Genomic DNA, 19,528 nt, shown 5'->3' with positions numbered 1-19,528 from the left:
GCATCAGTCTGCTCTTTGTCTCTCTCTCTCTCACTCTTCTTCTCTCTGTTACCGTGAACACCTGCATCAGTCTGCTCTTTGTATCTATCTTTCACACTCTCCCTCTCTCTGTAACCATGAACCCCTGCATCAGTCTGCTCTTTGTCTCTCGCTCTCACACTCTCCCTCTCTCCGTTACCGTGAACCCCTGCATCAGTCTGCTCTTTGTCTCTCTCTTTCTCACTCTCCCTCTGTAACCGTGAACCCCTGCATCAGTCTGCTCTTTGTCTCTCTCTCTCACACTCTCCCTCTCTCTGTTACCGTGAACCCCTGCATTGGTCTGCTCTTTGTCTCTCTCTTTCTCACTCTCCCTCTCTCTGTAACCGTGAACCCCTGCATCAGTCTGCTCTTTGTCTCTCTCTCTCTCACTCTCCCTCTCTCTGTTACCGTGAACCCCTGCATCGGTCTGCACTTTGTCTCTCTCTTTCTCACTCTCCCTCTCTCCGTTACCGTGAACCCCTGCATCAGTCTGCTCTTTGTCTCTCTCTCTCTCACTCTCCCTCTCTCCGTTACCGTGAACCCCTGCATCAGTCTGCTCTTTGTCTCTCTCTTTCTCGCTCGCCCTCTCTCCGTTACAGTGAACACCTGCATCAGTCTGCTCTTTGTCTCTCTCTTTCTCGCTCTCCCTCTCTCCGTTACCGTGAACCCCTGCATCAGTCTGCTCTTTGTCTCTCTCTCTCTCTCACTCTCCCTCTCTCTGTTACCGTGAACCGCTGCATCAGTCCGCTCTTTGTCTCGCTCTTTCTCCCTCTCCCTCTCTCCGTTACCGTGAACCCCTGCATCTGTCTCCTCTTTGTCTCTCTCTTTCTCGTTCTCCCTCTCTCCGTTACGGTGAAGCCCTGCATCAGTCTGCTCTTTGTCTCTCTCTCTCACTCTCCCTCTCTCCATTACCGTGAACACCTGCATCAGTCTGCTCTTTGTCTCTCTCTTTCTCACTCTCCCTCTCTCCGTTACCGTGAACCCCTGCATCAGTCTGCTCTTTGTCTCTCTCTTTCTCACTCTCCCTCTCTCTGTTACCGTGAAGCCCTGCATCAATCTGAAATTTGTCTCTCTCTTTCTCACTCTCCGTCTCTCCGTTACCATGAAGCCCTACATCAGTCTGCTCTTTGTCTCTCTCTTTCTCACTCTCCCTCTCTCCGTTACAGTGAACCCCTGCTTCAGTCTGCTCTCTGTATCTCTCTTTCTCGCTCTCCCTATCTCCGTTACCGTGAACCCCTGTATCACTCTGCTCTTTGTCTCTCGCTCTCTCACTCTTCTTCTCTCTGTTACCGTGAACACCTGCATCAGTCTGCTCTTTGTCTCTCTCTCTCTCACTCTTCTTCTCTCTGTTACCGTGAACACCTGCATCAGTCTGCTCTTTGTATCTATCTTTCAAACTCTCGCTCTCTCCGTAACCGTGAACCCTGCATCAGTCTGCTCTTTCTCTCTCTCTCTCTCACTCTCCCTCTCTCTGTTACCGTGAACCCCTGCATGAGTCTGCTCTCTGTCTCTCTCTTTCTCGCTCTCCCTATCTCCGTTACCGTGAACCCCTGCATCAGTCTGCTCTTTGTCTCTCTCTCTCACTCTCCTTCTCTCCGTTACCGTGAACCCCTGCATCAGTCTGCTCTTTGTCTCTCTCTCTCTCACTCTCCCTCTCTCTGTTACCGTGAACCCCTGCATCAGTCTGCTCTTTGTCTCTCTCTTTATCACTATCCGTCTCTCCGTTACCGTGAACCCCTGCATCAGTCTGCTCTTTGTCTCACTCTTTCTCACTCTCCCTCTCTCCGTTAACATGAACCCTTGTATCAGTCTGCTCTCAGTCTCTCTCTTTCTCACTCTCCCTCTCTATGTTACTGTGAACCCCTGCATCAGTACGCTCTTTATCTCTCTCTTTCTCACTCTCCCTTTCTCAGTTACCGAGAACAGCTGCATCAGTCTGCTCTTTGACTCTCTCTTTCTCACTCTCCCTCTCTCTGTTACCGTGAAACCCTGCATCAATCTGCTCTTTGTCACTCTCTTTCTCACTCTCCCTCTCTCCGTTACCGTGAACCCCTGCATTAGTCTGCTCTTTGTCTCTCTCTTTCTCACTCTCCCTCTCTCCGTTACCGCGAACCCCTGCATCAGTCTGCTCTTTGTCTTTCTCTCTTTCTCGCTCTCCCTCTCTCCGTTTCCGTGAACCCCTACATCAGTATGCTCTTTGTTTCTCTCTCTCTCACTCTCCCTCTCTCCGTTACCGTGAGCACCTTCATCAGTCTGCTCTTTGTCTCTCTCTTTCTCACTCTCCCTCTCTCCGTTACCGTGAACCCCTGCATCGGTCTGCTCGTTGTCTCTCTTTTTGTCGCTCTCACTCTCTCCGTTACCGTAAACCCCTGCATCAGTCTGCTCTTTGTCTCTCTCTTTCTCACTCTCCCTCTCTCTGTTACCGTGAAGCCCTGCATCAATCTGAAATTTGTCTCTCTCTTTCTCACTCTCCGTCTCTCCGTTACCATGAAGCCCTACATCAGTCTGCTCTTTGTCTCTCTCTTTCTCACTCTCCCTCTCTCCGTTACAGTGAACCCCTGCTTCAGTCTGCTCTCTGTATCTCTCTTTCTCGCTCTCCCTATCTCCGTTACCGTGAACCCCTGTATCACTCTGCTCTTTGTCTCTCGCTCTCTCACTCTTCTTCTCTCTGTTACCGTGAACACCTGCATCAGTCTGCTCTTTGTCTCTCTCTCTCTCACTCTTCTTCTCTCTGTTACCGTGAACACCTGCATCAGTCTGCTCTTTGTATCTATCTTTCAAACTCTCGCTCTCTCCGTAACCGTGAACCCTGCATCAGTCTGCTCTTTCTCTCTCTCTCTCTCACTCTCCCTCTCTCTGTTACCGTGAACCCCTGCATGAGTCTGCTCTCTGTCTCTCTCTTTCTCGCTCTCCCTATCTCCGTTACCGTGAACCCCTGCATCAGTCTGCTCTTTGTCTCTCTCTCTCACTCTCCTTCTCTCCGTTACCGTGAACCCCTGCATCAGTCTGCTCTTTGTCTCTCTATCTCTCACTCTCCCTCTCTCTGTTACCGTGAACCCCTGCATCAGTCTGCTCTTTGTCTCTCTCTTTATCACTATCCGTCTCTCCGTTACCGTGAACCCCTGCATCAGTCTGCTCTTTGTCTCACTCTTTCTCACTCTCCCTATCTCCGTTAACATGAACCCTTGTATCAGTCTGCTCTCAGTCTCTCTCTTTCTCACTCTCCCTCTCTATGTTACTGTGAACCCCTGCATCAGTACGCTCTTTATCTCTCTCTTTCTCACTCTCCCTTTCTCAGTTACCGAGAACAGCTGCATCAGTCTGCTCTTTGACTCTCTCTTTCTCACTCTCCCTCTCTCTGTTACCGTGAAACCCTGCATCAATCTGCTCTTTGTCACTCTCTTTCTCACTCTCCCTCTCTCCGTTACCGTGAACCCCTGCATTAGACTGCTCTTTGTCTCTCTCTTTCTCACTCTCCCTCTCTCCGTTACCGCGAACCCCTGCATCAGTCTGCTCTTTGTCTTTCTCTCTTTCTCGCTCTCCCTCTCTCCGTTTCCGTGAACCCCTACATCAGTATGCTCTTTGTTTCTCTCTCTCTCACTCTCCCTCTCTCCGTTACCGTGAGCACCTTCATCAGTCTGCTCTTTGTCTCTCTCTTTCTCACTCTCCCTCTCTCCGTTACCGTGAACCCCTGCATCGGTCTGCTCGTTGTCTCTCTTTTTGTCGCTCTCACTCTCTCCGTTACCGTAAACCCCTGCATCAGTCTGCTCTTTTTCTCTCTCTCTCTCACTCTCCCTCTCTCCGTTACCGTGAACCCCTGCATCAGTCTGCTCTTTGTCACTTTCTTTCTCGCTCTCCCCCCTCTCCGTTTCCGTGAACCCCGGCATCAGTCTGCTCTCTGTCTCTCTCTGTCTCGCTCTCCCTATCTCCGTTACCGTGAACCCCTGCATCAGTCTGCTCTTTGTCTCTCTCTCTTTCTCACTCTCCCTCTCTGCGTTACCGTGAACCCCTGCATCAGTCTGCTCTTTGTCTCTCTCTTTCTCACTCTCCCTCTGTAACCGTGAACCCCTGCATCAGTCTGCTCTTTGTCTCTCTCTCTCACACTCTCCCTCTCTCTGTTACCGTGAACCCCTGCATCAGTCTGCTCTTTGTCTCTCTCTCTCTCACTCTCCCTCTCTCTGTTACCGTGAACCCCTGCATCGGTCTGCACTTTGTCTCTCTCTTTCTCACTCTCCCTCTCTCCGTTACCGTGAACCCCTGCATCAGTCTGCTCTTTGTCTCTCTCTCTCTCACTCTCCCTCTCTCCGTTACCTTGAACCCCTGCATCAGTCTGCTCTTTGTCTCTCTCTTTCTCGCTCTCCCTCTCTCCGTTACAGTGAACACCTGCATCAGTCTGCTCTTTGTCTCTCTCTTTCTCGCTCTCCCTCTCTCCGTTACCGTGAACCCCTGCATCAGTCTGCTCTTTGTCTCTCTCTCTCTCTCACTCTCCCTCTCTATGTTACCATGAACCGCTGCATCAGTCCGCTCTTTGTCTCGCTCTTTCTCCCTCTCCCTCTCTCCGTTACCGTGAACCCCTGCATCTGTCTCCTCTTTGTCTCTCTCTTTCTCGTTCTCCCTCTCTCCGTTACGGTGAAGCCCTGCATCAGTCTGCTCTTTGTCTCTCTCTCTCACTCTCCCTCTCTCCATTACCGTGAACACCTGCATCAGTCTGCTCTTTGTCTCTCTCTTTCTCACTCTCCCTCTCTCCGTTACCGTGAACCCCTGCATCAGTCTGCTCTTTGTCTCTCTCTTTCTCACTCTCCCTCTCTCTGTTACCGTGAAGCCCTGCATCAATCTGAAATTTGTCTCTCTCTTTCTCACTCTCCGTCTCTCCGTTACCATGAAGCCCTACATCAGTCTGCTCTTTGTCTCTCTCTTTCTCACTCTCCCTCTCTCCGTTACAGTGAACCCCTGCTTCAGTCTGCTCTCTGTATCTCTCTTTCTCGCTCTCCCTATCTCCGTTACCGTGAACCCCTGTATCACTCTGCTCTTTGTCTCTCTCTCTCTCACTCTTCTTCTCTCTGTTACAGTGAACAGCTGCATCAGTCTGCTCTTTGTCTCTCTCTCTCTCACTCTTCTCTCTGTTACCGTGAACACCTGCATCAGTCTGCTCTTTGTATCTATCTTTCACACTCTCGCTCTCTCCGTAACCGTGAACCCTGCATCAGTCTGCTCTTTCTCTCTCTCTCTCTCACTCTCCCTCTCTCTGTTACCGTGAAACCCTGCATGAGTCTGCTCTCTGTCTCTCTCTTTCTCGCTCTCCCTATCTCCGTTACCGTGAACCCCTGCATCAGTCTGCTCTTTGTCTCTCTCTCTCACTCTCCCTCTCTCCGTTACCGTGAACCCTGCATCAGTCTGCTCTTTCTCTCTCTCTCTCTCACTCTCCCTCTCTCTGTTACCGTGAACCCCTGCATGAGTCTGCTCTCTGTCTCTCTCTTTCTCGCTCTCCCTATCTCCGTTACCGTGAACCCCTGCATCAGTCTGCTCTTTGTCTCTCTCTTTCTCACTCTCCCTCTCTCCTTAACCGTGAACCCCTGCATCAGTCTGCTCTTTGTCTCCCTCTCTCGCACTCTCCCTCTCTCTGTTACCGTGAACCCCTGCATCTGTCTGCACTTTGTCTCTCTCTTTCTCGCTCTCCCTCTCTCTGTTACCGTCAACCCCTGCATCAGTCTGCTCTTTCTCTATCTCTTTCTCGCTCTCCCTCTCTCCGTTACCGCGAACCCCTGCATCAGTCTGCTCTTTGTCTATCTCTCTCACTCTCCCTCTCTCTGTTACCGTAAACACCTGCATCAGTCTGCTCTTTCTCTCTCTCTCTCTCTCTCTCGCTCTCCCTCTCTCCGTTACCGTGAACCCCTGATTCAGTCTGCTCTTTGTCTCTCTCTGTCTCACTCTCCCACTCTCCATTACCGTGAACCCCTACGTTAGTCTGCTCTTTGCCTCTCTCTTTCTCTCTCTCCTTCTCTACGTTACCGTGAACCCCTGCATCAGTCTGCTCTTTGTCTCTCTCTTTCTCACTCTACCTCTCTCCGGTACTGTGAACCCCTGCATCAGTCTGCTCTTTGTCTCTCTCTCTCGCACTCTCCCTCTCTCTGTTACCGTGAACCCCTGCATCTGTCTGCACTTTGTCTCTCTCTTTCTCGCTCTCCCTCTCTCTGTTACCGTCAACCCCTGCATCAGTCTGCTCTTTCTCTATCTCTTTCTCGCTCTCCCTCTCTCCGTTACCGCGAACCCCTGCATCAGTCTGCTCTTTGTCTCTCTCTCTCTCACTCTCCCTCTCTCTGTTACCGTAAACACCTGCATCAGTCTGCTCTTTCTCTCTCTCTCTCTCTCTCTCGCTCTCCCTCTCTCCGTTACCGTGAACCCCTGATTCAGTCTGATCTTTGTCTCTCTCTGTCTCACTCTCCCTCTCTCCATTACCGTGAACCCCTGCATTAGTCTGCTCTTTGTCTCTCTCTTTCTCACTCTCCCTCTCTCCGTTACCATGAACCCCTGCATCAGTCTGCTCTCTGTCTCTCTCTTTCTCACTCTCCCTCTCTCCATAACTGTGAACCCCTGCATCAGTCTGCTCTTTGTCTCTCTCTCTCTCACTCTCCCTCTCTCTGTTACCGTGAACCCCTGCATCGGTCTGCTCTTTGTCTCTCTCTTTCTCGCTCTCCCTCCCTCCGTTAACGTAAACCGCTGCATCGGTCAGCTCTTTGACTCTCTCTCTCTCTCTCACTCTCACTCTCTCCATTACCGTGAACACCTGCATCAGTCTGCTCTTTGTCTCTCTCTTTCTCACACTCTCTCTCTCTTCTACCGTGAACCCCTGCATCAGTCTGCTCTTTCTCTATCTCTTTCTCGCTCTCCCTCTCTCCGTTACCGCGAACCCCTGCATCAGTCTGCTCTTTGTCTCTCTCTCTCTCACTCTCCCTCTCTCTGTTACCGTAAACACCTGCATCAGTCTGCTCTTTCTCTCTCTCTCTCTCTCTCTCTCGCTCTCCCTCTCTCCGTTACCGTGAACACCCTGATTCAGTCTGATCTTTGTCTCTCTCTGTCTCACTCTCCCTCTCTCCATTACCGTGAACCCCTGCATTAGTCTGCTCTTTGCCTCTCTCTTTCTCTCTCTCCTCTCTGTTACCGTGAACCCCTGCATCAGTCTGCTCTTTGTCTCTCTCTTTCTCACTCTACCTCTCTCCTGTACTGTGAACCCATGCATCAGTCTGCTCTTTGTCTCTCTCTTTCTCACTCTCCCTCTCTCCGTTACCATGAACCCCTGCATCAGTCTGTTCTTTGACTCTCTCTTTCTCACTCTCCCTCTCTCCGTAACTGTGAACCCCTGCATCAGTCTGCTCTTTGTCTCTCTCTCTCTCACTCTCCCTCTCTCTGTTACCGTGAACCCCTGCATCGGTCTGCTCTTTGTCTCTCTCTTTCTCGCTCTCCCTCTCTCCGTTAACGTAAACCGCTGCATCGGTCAGCTCTTTGTCTCTCTCTCTCTCTCACTCTCACTCTCTCCATTACCGTGAACACCTGCATCAGTCTGATCTTTGTCTCTCTCTTTCTCACACTCTCTCTCTCTGCTACCGTGAACCCCTGCATCAGTCTGCTCTTTGTCTCTCTCTTTCTCACTCTCCCTCTCTGAGTAACCGTGAACCCTGCATCAGTCTGCGCTTTGTCTCACTCTTTCTCACTCTCCCTCTCTCCGTTACCATGAACCCCTGCATCAGTCTGCTCTTTGTCTCTCTTTCTCACTCTTCCTCTCTCCTTTACCGTGAACCCCTGCATCAGTCTGCTCTTTGTCTCCCTCTTTCTCACACTCCCTCTCTCCGTTACCGTGAAACCCTGCATTTGTCTGCTCTTTGTCTCTCTCTCTCTCCCTCTCCCTCTCTCCGTTACCGTGAACCCCTACATCAGACTGCTCTTTGCCTCTCTCTTTCTCTCTCTCCTTCTCTCCGTTATCGTGAACCCCTGCATCAGTCTGCTCTTTGTCTCTCTCTTTCTCACTCTCCCTATCTCCGTTACCGTGAACCCCTGCATCAGTCTGCTCTTTGTCTCTCTCTCTCACTCTCCTTCTCTCCGTTACCGTGAACCCCTGCATCAGTCTGCTCTTTGTCTCTCTCTCTTTCTCACTCTCCCTCTCTCCGTTACCGTGAACCCCTGCATCGGTCTGCTCTTTGTCTCTCTCTCTTTTTCGCTCTCCCTATCTCCGTTACCGTAAACCTCTGCTTCAGTCTGCTCTTTGTCTCTCTCTCTCTCACTCTCCCTCTCTCTGTTACCGTGAACACCTGCATCAATCTGCTCATTGTCTCTCTGTTTCTCACTCTCCCTTTGTCCGTTACAGTGAACCCCTGCATCAGTCTGCTCTTTGTCTCTCTCTTTCTCACTCTCCCTCTCTCCGTTACCGTGAACCCCTGCATTAGTCTGCTCTTTGCCTCTCTCTTTCTCTCTCTCCTTCTCTCCGTTACCGTGAACCCCTGCATCAGTCTGCTCTTTGTCTCTCTCTTACTCACTCTCTCTCTCCGTTACCGTGAACACCTGCATCAGTCTGCTCTTTGACTCTCTCTTTCTCACTCTCCCTCTCTCTGTTACCGTGAAACCCTGCATCAATCTGCTCTTTGTCACTCTCTTTCTCACTCTCCCTCTCTCCGTTACCGTGAACCCCTGCATTAGTCTGCTCTTTGTCTCTCTCTTTCTCACTCTCCCTCTCTCCGTTACCGCGAACCCCTGCATCAGTCTGCTCTTTGTCTTTCTCTCTTTCTCGCTCTCCCTCTCTCCGTTTCCGTGAACCCCTACATCAGTATGCTCTTTGTTTCTCTCTCTCTCACTCTCCCTCTCTCCGTTACCGTGAGCACCTTCATCAGTCTGCTCTTTGTCTCTCTCTTTCTCACTCTCCCTCTCTCTGTTACCGTGAACCCCTGAATCGGTCTGCTCGTTGTCTCTCTTTTTGTCGCTCTCACTCTCTCCGTTACCGTAAACCCCTGCATCAGTCTGCTCTTTTTCTCTCTCTCTCTCACTCTCCCTCTCTCCGTTACCGTGAACCCCTGCATCAGTCTGCTCTTTGTCACTTTCTTTCTCGCTCTCCCCCTCTCCGTTTCCGTGAACCCCGGCATCAGTCTGCTCTCTGTCTCTCTCTGTCTCGCTCTCCCTATCTCCATTACCGTGAACCCCTGCATCAGTCTGCTCTTTGTCTCTCTCTCTTTCTCACTCTCCCTCTCTGCGTTACCGTGAACCCTTGTATCAGTCTGCTCTTTGTCTCTCTCTCTCTCTCGCTCTCCCTCTCTCCGTTACCGTGAACCCTTGTATCAGTCTGCTCTTTGTCTCTCTCTTTCTCACTCTCCCTCTGTAACCATGAACCCCTGCATCAGTCTGCGCTTTGTCTCTCTCTCTCACACTCTCCCTCTCTCTGTTACCGTGAACCCCTGCATCGGTCTGCTCTTTGTCTCTCTCTTTCTCACTCTCCCTCTCTCTGTAACCGTGAACCCCTACATCAGTCTGCTCTTTGTCTCTCTCTCTCACTCTCCTTCTCTCCGTAACCGTGAACCCCTGTATCAGTCTGCTCTTTGTCTCTCTCTCTCTCACTCTCCCTCTCTCTGTTACCGTGAACCCCTGCATCGGTCTGCACTTTGTCTCTCTCTTTCTCACTCTCCCTCTCTCCGTTACCGTGAACCCCTGCATCAGTCTGCTCTTTGTCTCTCTCTCTCTCACTCTCCCTCTCTCCGTTACCTTGAACCCCTGCATCAGTCTGCTCTTTGTCTCTCTCTTTCTCGCTCTCCCTCTCTCCGTTACCGTGAACCCCTGCATCAGTCTGCTCTTTGTCTCTCTCTCTCTCTCACTCTCCCTCTCTATGTTACCATGAACCGCTGCATCAGTCCGCTCTTTGTCTCGCTCTTTCTCCCTCTCCCTCTCTCCGTTACCGTGAACCCCTGCATCTGTCTCCTCTTTGTCTCTCTCTTTCTCGTTCTCCCTCTCTCCGTTACGGTGAAGCCCTGCATCAGTCTGCTCTTTGTCTCTCTCTCTCACTCTCCCTCTCTCCATTACCGTGAACACCTGCATCAGTCTGCTCTTTGTCTCTCTCTTTCTCACTCTCCCTCTCTCCGTTACCGTGAACCCCTGCATCAGTCTGCTCTTTGTCTCTCTCTTTCTCACTCTCCCTCTCTCTGTTACCGTGAAGCCCTGCATCAATCTGAAATTTGTCTCTCTCTTTCTCACTCTCCGTCTCTCCGTTACCATGAAGCCCTACATCAGTCTGCTCTTTGTCTCTCTCTTTCTCACTCTCCCTCTCTCCGTTACAGTGAACCCCTGCTTCAGTCTGCTCTCTGTATCTCTCTTTCTCGCTCTCCCTATCTCCGTTACCGTGAACCCCTGTATCACTCTGCTCTTTGTCTCTCTCTCTCTCACTCTTCTTCTCTCTGTTACCGTGAACAGCTGCATCAGTCTGCTCTTTGTCTCTCTCTCTCTCACTCTTCTTCTCTCTGTTACCGTGAACACCTGCATCAGTCTGCTCTTTGTATCTATCTTTCACACTCTCCCTCTCTCTGTAACCATGAACCCCTGCATCAGTCTGCTCTTTGTCTCTCGCTCTCACACTCTCCCTCTCTCCGTTACCGTGAACCCCTGCATCAGTCTGCTCTTTGTCTCTCTCTTTCTCACTCTCCCTCTGTAACCGTGAACCCCTGCATCAGTCTGCTCTTTGTCTCTCTCTCTCACACTCTCCCTCTCTCTGTTACCGTGAACCCCTGCATCGGTCTGCTCTTTGTCTCTCTCTTTCTCACTCTCCCTCTCTCTGTAACCGTGAACCCCTGCATCAGTCTGCTCTTTGTCTCTCTCTCTCTCACTCTCCCTCTCTCTGTTACCGTGAACCCCTGCATCGGTCTGCACTTTGTCTCTCTCTTTCTCACTCTCCCTCTCTCCGTTACCGTGAACCCCTGCATCAGTCTGCTCTTTGTCTCTCTCTCTCTCACTCTCCCTCTCTCCGTTACCGTGAACCCCTGCATCAGTCTGCTCTTTGTCTCTCTCTTTCTCGCTCTCCCTCTCTCCGTTACAGTGAACACCTGCATCAGTCTGCTCTTTGTCTCTCTCTTTCTCGCTCTCCCTCTCTCCGTTACCGTGAACCCCTGCATCAGTCTGCTCTTTGTCTCTCTCTCTCTCTCACTCTCCCTCTCTCTGTTACCGTGAACCGCTGCATCAGTCCGCTCTTTGTCTCGCTCTTTCTCCCTCTCCCTCTCTCCGTTACCGTGAACCCCTGCATCTGTCTCCTCTTTGTCTCTCTCTTTCTCGTTCTCCCTCTCTCCGTTACGGTGAAGCCCTGCATCAGTCTGCTCTTTGTCTCTCTCTCTCACTCTCCCTCTCTCCATTACCGTGAACACCTGCATCAGTCTGCTCTTTGTCTCTCTCTTTCTCACTCTCCCTCTCTCCGTTACCGTGAACCCCTGCATCAGTCTGCTCTTTGTCTCTCTCTTTCTCACTCTCCCTCTCTCTGTTACCGTGAAGCCCTGCATCAATCTGAAATTTGTCTCTCTCTTTCTCACTCTCCGTCTCTCCGTTACCATGAAGCCCTACATCAGTCTGCTCTTTGTCTCTCTCTTTCTCACTCTCCCTCTCTCCGTTACAGTGAACCCCTGCTTCAGTCTGCTCTCTGTATCTCTCTTTCTCGCTCTCCCTATCTCCGTTACCGTGAACCCCTGTATCACTCTGCTCTTTGTCTCTCGCTCTCTCACTCTTCTTCTCTCTGTTACCGTGAACACCTGCATCAGTCTGCTCTTTCTCTCTCTCTCTCTCACTCTCCCTCTCTCTGTTACCGTGAACCCCTGCATGAGTCTGCTCTCTGTCTCTCTCTTTCTCGCTCTCCCTATCTCCGTTACCGTGAACCCCTGCATCAGTCTGCTCTTTGTCTCTCTCTCTCACTCTCCTTCTCTCCGTTACCGTGAACCCCTGCATCAGTCTGCTCTTTGTCTCTCTCTCTCTCACTCTCCCTCTCTCTGTTACCGTGAACCCCTGCATCAGTCTGCTCTTTGTCTCTCTCTTTATCACTATCCGTCTCTCCGTTACCGTGAACCCCTGCATCAGTCTGCTCTTTGTCTCACTCTTTCTCACTCTCCCTATCTCCGTTAACATGAACCCTTGTATCAGTCTGCTCTCAGTCTCTCTCTTTCTCACTCTCCCTCTCTATGTTACTGTGAACCCCTGCATCAGTACGCTCTTTATCTCTCTCTTTCTCACTCTCCCTTTCTCAGTTACCGAGAACAGCTGCATCAGTCTGCTCTTTGACTCTCTCTTTCTCACTCTCCCTCTCTCTGTTACCGTGAAACCCTGCATCAATCTGCTCTTTGTCACTCTCTTTCTCACTCTCCCTCTCTCCGTTACCGTGAACCCCTGCATTAGTCTGCTCTTTGTCTCTCTCTTTCTCACTCTCCCTCTCTCCGTTACCGTGAACCCCTGCATCAGTCTGCTCTTTGTCACTTTCTTTCTCGCTCTCCCCCTCTCCGTTTCCGTGAACCCCGGCATCAGTCTGCTCTCTGTCTCTCTCTGTCTCGCTCTCCCTATCTCCGTTACCGTGAACCCCTGCATCAGTCTGCTCTTTGTCTCTCTCTCTTTCTCACTCTCCCTCTCTGCGTTACCGTGAACCCCTGCATCAGTCTGCTCTTTGTCTCTCTCTTTCTCACTCTCCCTCTGTAACCGTGAACCCCTGCATCAGTCTGCTCTTTGTCTCTCTCTCTCACACTCTCCCTCTCTCTGTTACCGTGAACCCCTGCATCGGTCTGCTCTTTGTCTCTCTCTTTCTCACTCTCCCTCTCTCTGTAACCGTGAACCCCTGCATCAGTCTGCTCTTTGTCTCTCTCTTTCTCACTCTCCCTCTCTCTGTTACCGTGAACCCCTGCATCGGTCTGCACTTTGTCTCTCTCTTTCTCACTCTCCCTCTCTCCGTTACCGTGAACCCCTGCATCAGTCTGCTCTTTGTCTCTCTCTCTCTCTCACTCTCCCTCTCTCCGTTACCTTGAACCCCTGCATCAGTCTGCTCTTTGTCTCTCTCTTTCTCGCTCTCCCTCTCTCCGTTACAGTGAACACCTGCATCAGTCTGCTCTTTGTCTCTCTCTTTCTCGCTCTCCCTCTCTCCGTTACCGTGAACCCCTGCATCAGTCTGCTCTTTGTCTCTCTCTCTCTCTCACTCTCCCTCTCTATGTTACCATGAACCGCTGCATCAGTCCGCTCTTTGTCTCGCTCTTTCTCCCTCTCCCTCTCTCCGTTACCGTGAACCCCTGCATCTGTCTCCTCTTTGTCTCTCTCTTTCTCGTTCTCCCTCTCTCCGTTACGGTGAAGCCCTGCATCAGTCTGCTCTTTGTCTCTCTCTCTCACTCTCCCTCTCTCCATTACCGTGAACACCTGCATCAGTCTGCTCTTTGTCTCTCTCTTTCTCACTCTCCCTCTCTCCGTTACCGTGAACCCCTGCATCAGTCTGCTCTTTGTCTCTCTCTTTCTCACTCTCCCTCTCTCTGTTACCGTGAAGCCCTGCATCAATCTGAAATTTGTCTCTCTCTTTCTCACTCTCCGTCTCTCCGTTACCATGAAGCCCTACATCAGTCTGCTCTTTGTCTCTCTCTTTCTCACTCTCCCTCTCTCCGTTACAGTGAACCCCTGCTTCAGTCTGCTCTCTGTATCTCTCTTTCTCGCTCTCCCTATCTCCGTTACCGTGAACCCCTGTATCACTCTGCTCTTTGTCTCTCTCTCTCTCACTCTTCTTCTCTCTGTTACCGTGAACAGCTGCATCAGTCTGCTCTTTGTCTCTCTCTCTCTCACTCGTCTTCTCTCTGTTACCGTGAACACCTGCATCAGTCTGCTCTTTGTATCTATCTTTCACACTCTCGCTCTCTCCGTAACCGTGAACCCTGCATCAGTCTGCTCTTTCTCTCTCTCTCTCTCACTCTCCCTCTCTCTGTTACCGTGAACCCCTGCATGAGTCTGCTCTCTGTCTCTCTCTTTCTCGCTCTCCCTATCTCCGTTACCGTGAACCCCTGCATCAGTCTGCTCTTTGTCTCTCTCTCTCACTCTCCCTCTCTCCGTTACCGTGAACCCTGCATCAGTCTGCTCTTTCTCTCTCTCTCTCTCACTCTCCCTCTCTCTGTTACCGTGAACCCCTGCATGAGTCTGCTCTCTGTCTCTCTCTTTCTCGCTCTCCCTATCTCCGTTACCGTGAACCCCTGCATCAGTCTGCTCTTTGTCTCTCTCTTTCTCACTCTCCCTCTCTCCTTAACCGTGAACCCCTGCATCAGTCTGCTCTTTGTCTCCCTCTCTCGCACTCTCCCTCTCTCTGTTACCGTGAACCCCTGCATCTGTCTGCACTTTGTCTCTCTCTTTCTCGCTCTCCCTCTCTCTGTTACCGTCAACCCCTGCATCAGTCTGCTCTTTCTCTATCTCTTTCTCGCTCTCCCTCTCTCCGTTACCGCGAACCCCTGCATCAGTCTGCTCTTTGTCTATCTCTCTCACTCTCCCTCTCTCTGTTACCGTAAACACCTGCATCAGTCTGCTCTTTCTCTCTCTCTCTCTCTCTCTCGCTCTCCCTCTCTCCGTTACCGTGAACCCCTGATTCAGTCTGCTCTTTGTCTCTCTCTGTCTCACTCTCCCACTCTCCATTACCGTGAACCCCTACGTTAGTCTGCTCTTTGCCTCTCTCTTTCTCTCTCTCCTTCTCTCCGTTACCGTGAACCCCTGCATCAGTCTGCTCTTTGTCTCTCTCTTTCTCACTCTACCTCTCTCCGGTACTGTGAACCCCTGCATCAGTCTGCTCTTTGTCTCTCTCTCTCGCACTCTCCCTCTCTCTGTTACCGTGAACCCCTGCATCTGTCTGCACTTTGTCTCTCTCTTTCTCGCTCTCCCTCTCTCTGTTACCGTCAACCCCTGCATCAGTCTGCTCTTTCTCTATCTCTTTCTCGCTCTCCCTCTCTCCGTTACCGCGAACCCCTGCATCAGTCTGCTCTTTGTCTCTCTCTCTCTCACTCTCCCTCTCTCTGTTACCGTAAACACCTGCATCAGTCTGCTCTTTCTCTCTCTCTCTCTCTCTCTCGCTCTCCCTCTCTCCGTTACCGTGAACCCCTGATTCAGTCTGATCTTTGTCTCTCTCTGTCTCACTCTCCCTCTCTCCATTACCGTGAACCCCTGCATTAGTCTGCTCTTTGTCTCTCTCTTTCTCACTCTCCCTCTCTCCGTTACCATGAACCCCTGCATCAGTCTGCTCTCTGTCTCTCTCTTTCTCACTCTCCCTCTCTCCATAACTGTGAACCCCTGCATCAGTCTGCTCTTTCTCTCTCTCTCTCACTCTCCCTCTCTCTGTTACCGTGAACCCCTGCATCGGTCTGCTCTTTGTCTCTCTCTTTCTCGCTCTCCCTCTCTCCGTTAACGTAAACCGCTGCATCGGTCAGCTCTTTGACTCTCTCTCTCTCTCTCACTCTCACTCTCTCCATTACCGTGAACACCTGCATCAGTCTGCTCTTTGTCTCTCTCTTTCTCACACTCTCTCTCTCTGCTACCGTGAACCCCTGCATCAGTCTGCTCTTTCTCTATCTCTTTCTCGCTCTCCCTCTCTCCGTTACCGCGAACCCCTGCATCAGTCTGCTCTTTGTCTCTCTCTCTCTCACTCTCCCTCTCTCTGTTACCGTAAACACCTGCATCAGTCTGCTCTTTCTCTCTCTCTCTCTCTCTCTCTCGCTCTCCCTCTCTCCGTTACCGTGAACACCCTGATTCAGTCTGATCTTTGTCTCTCTCTGTCTCACTCTCCCTCTCTCCATTACCGTGAACCCCTGCATTAGTCTGCTCTTTGCCTCTCTCTTTCTCTCTCTCCTCTCTGTTACCGTGAACCCCTGCATCAGTCTGCTCTTTGTCTCTCTCTTTCTCACTCTACCTCTCTCCTGTACTGTGAACCCATGCATCAGTCTGCTCTTTGTCTCTCTCTTTCTCACTCTCCCTCTCTCCGTTACCATGAACCCCTGCATCAGTCTGTTCTTTGACTCTCTCTTTCTCACTCTCCCTCTCTCCGTAACTGTGAACCCCTGCATCAGTCTGCTCTTTGTCTCTCTCTCTCTCACTCTCCCTCTCTCTGTTACCGTGAACCCCTGCATCGGTCTGCTCTTTGTCTCTCTCTTTCTCGCTCTCCCTCCCTCCGTTAACGTAAACCGCTGCATCGGTCAGCTCTTTGTCTCTCTCTCTCTCTCACTCTCACTCTCTCCATTACCGTGAACACCTGCATCAGTCTGCTCTTTGTCTCTCTCTTTCTCACACTCTCTCTCTCTGCTACCGTGAACCCCTGCATCAGTCTGCTCTTTGTCTCTCTCTTTCTCACTCTCCCTCTCTGAGTAACCGTGAACCCTGCATCAGTCTGCGCTTTGTCTAACTCTTTCTCACTCTCCCTCTCTCCGTTACCATGAACTCCTGCATCAGTCTGCTCTTTGTCTCTCTTTCTCACTCTTCCTCTCTCCTTTACCGTGAACCCCTGCATCAGTCTGCTCTTTGTCTCCCTCTTTCTCACACTCCCTCTCTCCGTTACCGTGAAACCCTGCATTTGTCTGCTCTTTGTCTCTCTCTCTCTCCCTCTCCCTCTCTCCGTTACCGTGAACCCCTACATCAGACTGCTCTTTGCCTCTCTCTTTCTCTCTCTCCTTCTCTCCGTTATCGTGAACCCCTGCATCAGTCTGCTCTTTGTCTCTCTCTTTCTCACTCTCCCTCTCTGCGTTACCGTGAACCCCGGCATCAGTCTGCTCTCTGTCTCTATCTGTCTCGCTCTCCCTATCTCCGTTACCGTGAACCCCTGCATCAGTCTGCTCTTTGTCTCTCTCTCTCACTCTCCTTCTCTCCGTTACCGTGAACCCCTGCATCAGTCTGCTCTTTGTCTCTCTCTCTTTCTCACTCTCCCTCTCTCCGTTACCGTGAACCCCTGCATCGGTCTGCTCTTTGTCTCTCTCTCTTTTTCGCTCTCCCTATCTCCGTTACCGTAAACCTCTGCTTCAGTCTGCTCTTTGTCTCTCTCTCTCTCACTCTCCCTCTCTCTGTTACCGTGAACACCTGCATCAATCTGCTCATTGTCTCTCTGTTTCTCACTCTCCCTTTGTCCGTTACAGTGAACCCCTGCATCAGTCTGCTCTTTGTCTCTCTCTTTCTCACTCTCCCTCTCTCCGTTACCGTGAACCCCTGCATTAGTCTGCTCTTTGCATCTCTCTTTCTCTCTCTCCTTCTCTCCGTTACCGTGAACCCCTGCATCAGTCTGCTCTTTGTCTCTCTCTTACTCACTCTCTCTCTCCGTTACCGTGAACACCTGCATTAGTCTGCTCTGTGTCTCTCTCTTTCTCACTCTCCCTCTCTCCGTTACCGTGAACCCCTGCATCTGTCTGCTCTTTGTCTCTCTCTTTCTCACTCTCCCTCTCTCTGTAACCGTGAACCCCTGCATCAGTCTGCTCTTTGTCTCTCTCTCTCACACTCTCCCTCTCTCCGTTACCGTGAACCCCTGCATCAGTCTGCTCTTTGTCTCTCTCTTTCTCACTCTCCCTCTCTCCGTTACCGTGAAACCCTGCATTTGTCTGCTCTTTGTCACTCTCTCTTTCCCTCTCCCTCTCTCCGTTACCGTGAACCCCTACATCAGTCTGCTCTTTGCCTCTCTCTTTCTCTCTCTCCTTCTCTCCGTTATCGTGAACCCCTGCATCAGTCTGCTCTTTGTCTCTCTCTTTCTCACTCTCCCTCTCTGCGTTACCGTGAACCCCGGCATCAGTCTGCTCTCTGTCTCTCTCTGTCACGCTCTCCCTATCTCCGTTACCGTGAACCCCTGCATCAGTCTGCTCTTTGTCTCTCTCTCTCACTCTCCTTCTCTCTGTTACCGTGAACCCCTGCATCAGTCTGCTCTTTGTCTCTCTCTCTTTCTCACTCTCCCTCTCTCCGTTACCGTGAACACCTGCATCGGTCTGCTCTTTGTCTCTCTCTTTTTCGCTCTCCCTATCTCCGTTACCGTAAACCTCTGCTTCAGTCTGCTCTTTGTCTCTCTCTCTCTCCCTCTCCCTCTCTCTGTTACCATGAATACCTGCATCTATCTGCTCATTGTCTCTCTGTTTCTCACTCTCCCTTTGTCCGTTACAGTGAACCCCTGCATCAGTCTGCTCTTTGTCTCTCTCTTTCTCACTCTCCCTCTCACCGTTACCGTGAACCCCTGCATCAGTCTGCTCTTTGTCTCTCTCTTTCTCACTCTCCCTCTCTCCGTTACCGTGAACCCCTGCATTAGTCTGCTCTTTGCCTCTCTCTTTCTCTCTCTCCTTCTCTCCGTTACCGTGAACCCCTGCATCAGTCTGCTCTTTGTCTCTCTCTTACTCACTCTCTCTCTCCGTTACCGTGAACACCTGCATTAGTCTGCTCTTTGTCTCTCTCTTTCTCACTCTCCCTCTCTCCGTTACCGTGAACCCCTGCATCAGTCTGCTCTTTGTCTCTCTCTTTCTCACTCTCCCTCTCTCTGTAACCGTGAACCCCTGCATCAGTCTGCTCTTTGTCTCTCTCTTTCTCGCTCTCCCTCTCTCCGTTACAGTGAACACCTGCATCAGTCTGCTCTTTGTCTCTCTCTTTCTCGCTCTCCCTCTCTCCGTTACCGTGAACCCCTGCATCAGTCTGCTCTTTGTCTCTCTCTCTCTCTCACTCTCCCTCTCTCTGTTACCTTGAACCGCTGCATCAGTCCGCTCTTTGTCTCGCTCTTTCTCCCTCTCCCTCTCTCCGTTACCGTGAACCCCTCCATCTGTCTCCTCTTTGTCTCTCTCTTTCTCGTTCTCCCTCTCTCCGTTACGGTGAAGCCCTGCAACAGTCTGCTCTTTGTCTCTCTCTCTCACTCTCCCTCTCTCCATTACCGTGAACACCTGCATCAGTCTGCTCTTTGTCTCTCTCTTTCTCACTCTCCCTCTCTCTGTTACCGTGAACCCCTGCATGAGTCTGCTCTCTGTCTCTCTCTTTCTCGCTCTCCCTATCTCCGTTACCGTGAACCCCTGCATCAGTCTGCTCTTTGTCTCTCTCTCTCACTCTCCTTCTCTCCGTTACCGTGAACCCCTGCATCAGTCTGCGCTTTGTCTCTCTCTCTCTCACTCTCCCTCTCTCTGTTACCGTGAACCCCTGCATCAGTCTGCTCTTTGTCTCACTCTTTCTCACTCTCCCTATCTCCGTTAACATGAACCCTTGCATCAGTCTGCTCTCAGTCTCTCTCTTTCTCACTCTCCCTCTCTATGTTACTGTGAACCCCTGCATCAGTACGCTCTTTATCTCTCTCTTTCTCACTCACCCTCTCTCCTTAACCGTGAACCCCTGTATCAGTCTGCTCTTTGTCTCTCTCTCTCGCACTCTCCCTCTCTCTGTTACCGTGAACCCCTGCATCTGTCTGCACTTTGTCTCTCTCTTTCTCGCTCTCCCTCTCTCTGTTACCGTCAACCCCTGCATCAGTCTGCTCTTTCTCTATCTCTTTCTCGCTCTCCCTCTCTCCGTTACC

Source organism: Hemitrygon akajei, unplaced genomic scaffold (genome assembly GCF_048418815.1).
Source record: "Hemitrygon akajei unplaced genomic scaffold, sHemAka1.3 Scf000156, whole genome shotgun sequence".
In the NCBI taxonomy this organism is placed as follows: domain Eukaryota; kingdom Metazoa; phylum Chordata; class Chondrichthyes; order Myliobatiformes; family Dasyatidae; genus Hemitrygon; species Hemitrygon akajei.
The sequence above is the reverse complement of the archived record's forward strand: the minus strand, read 5'-3'. Positions refer to the sequence as shown.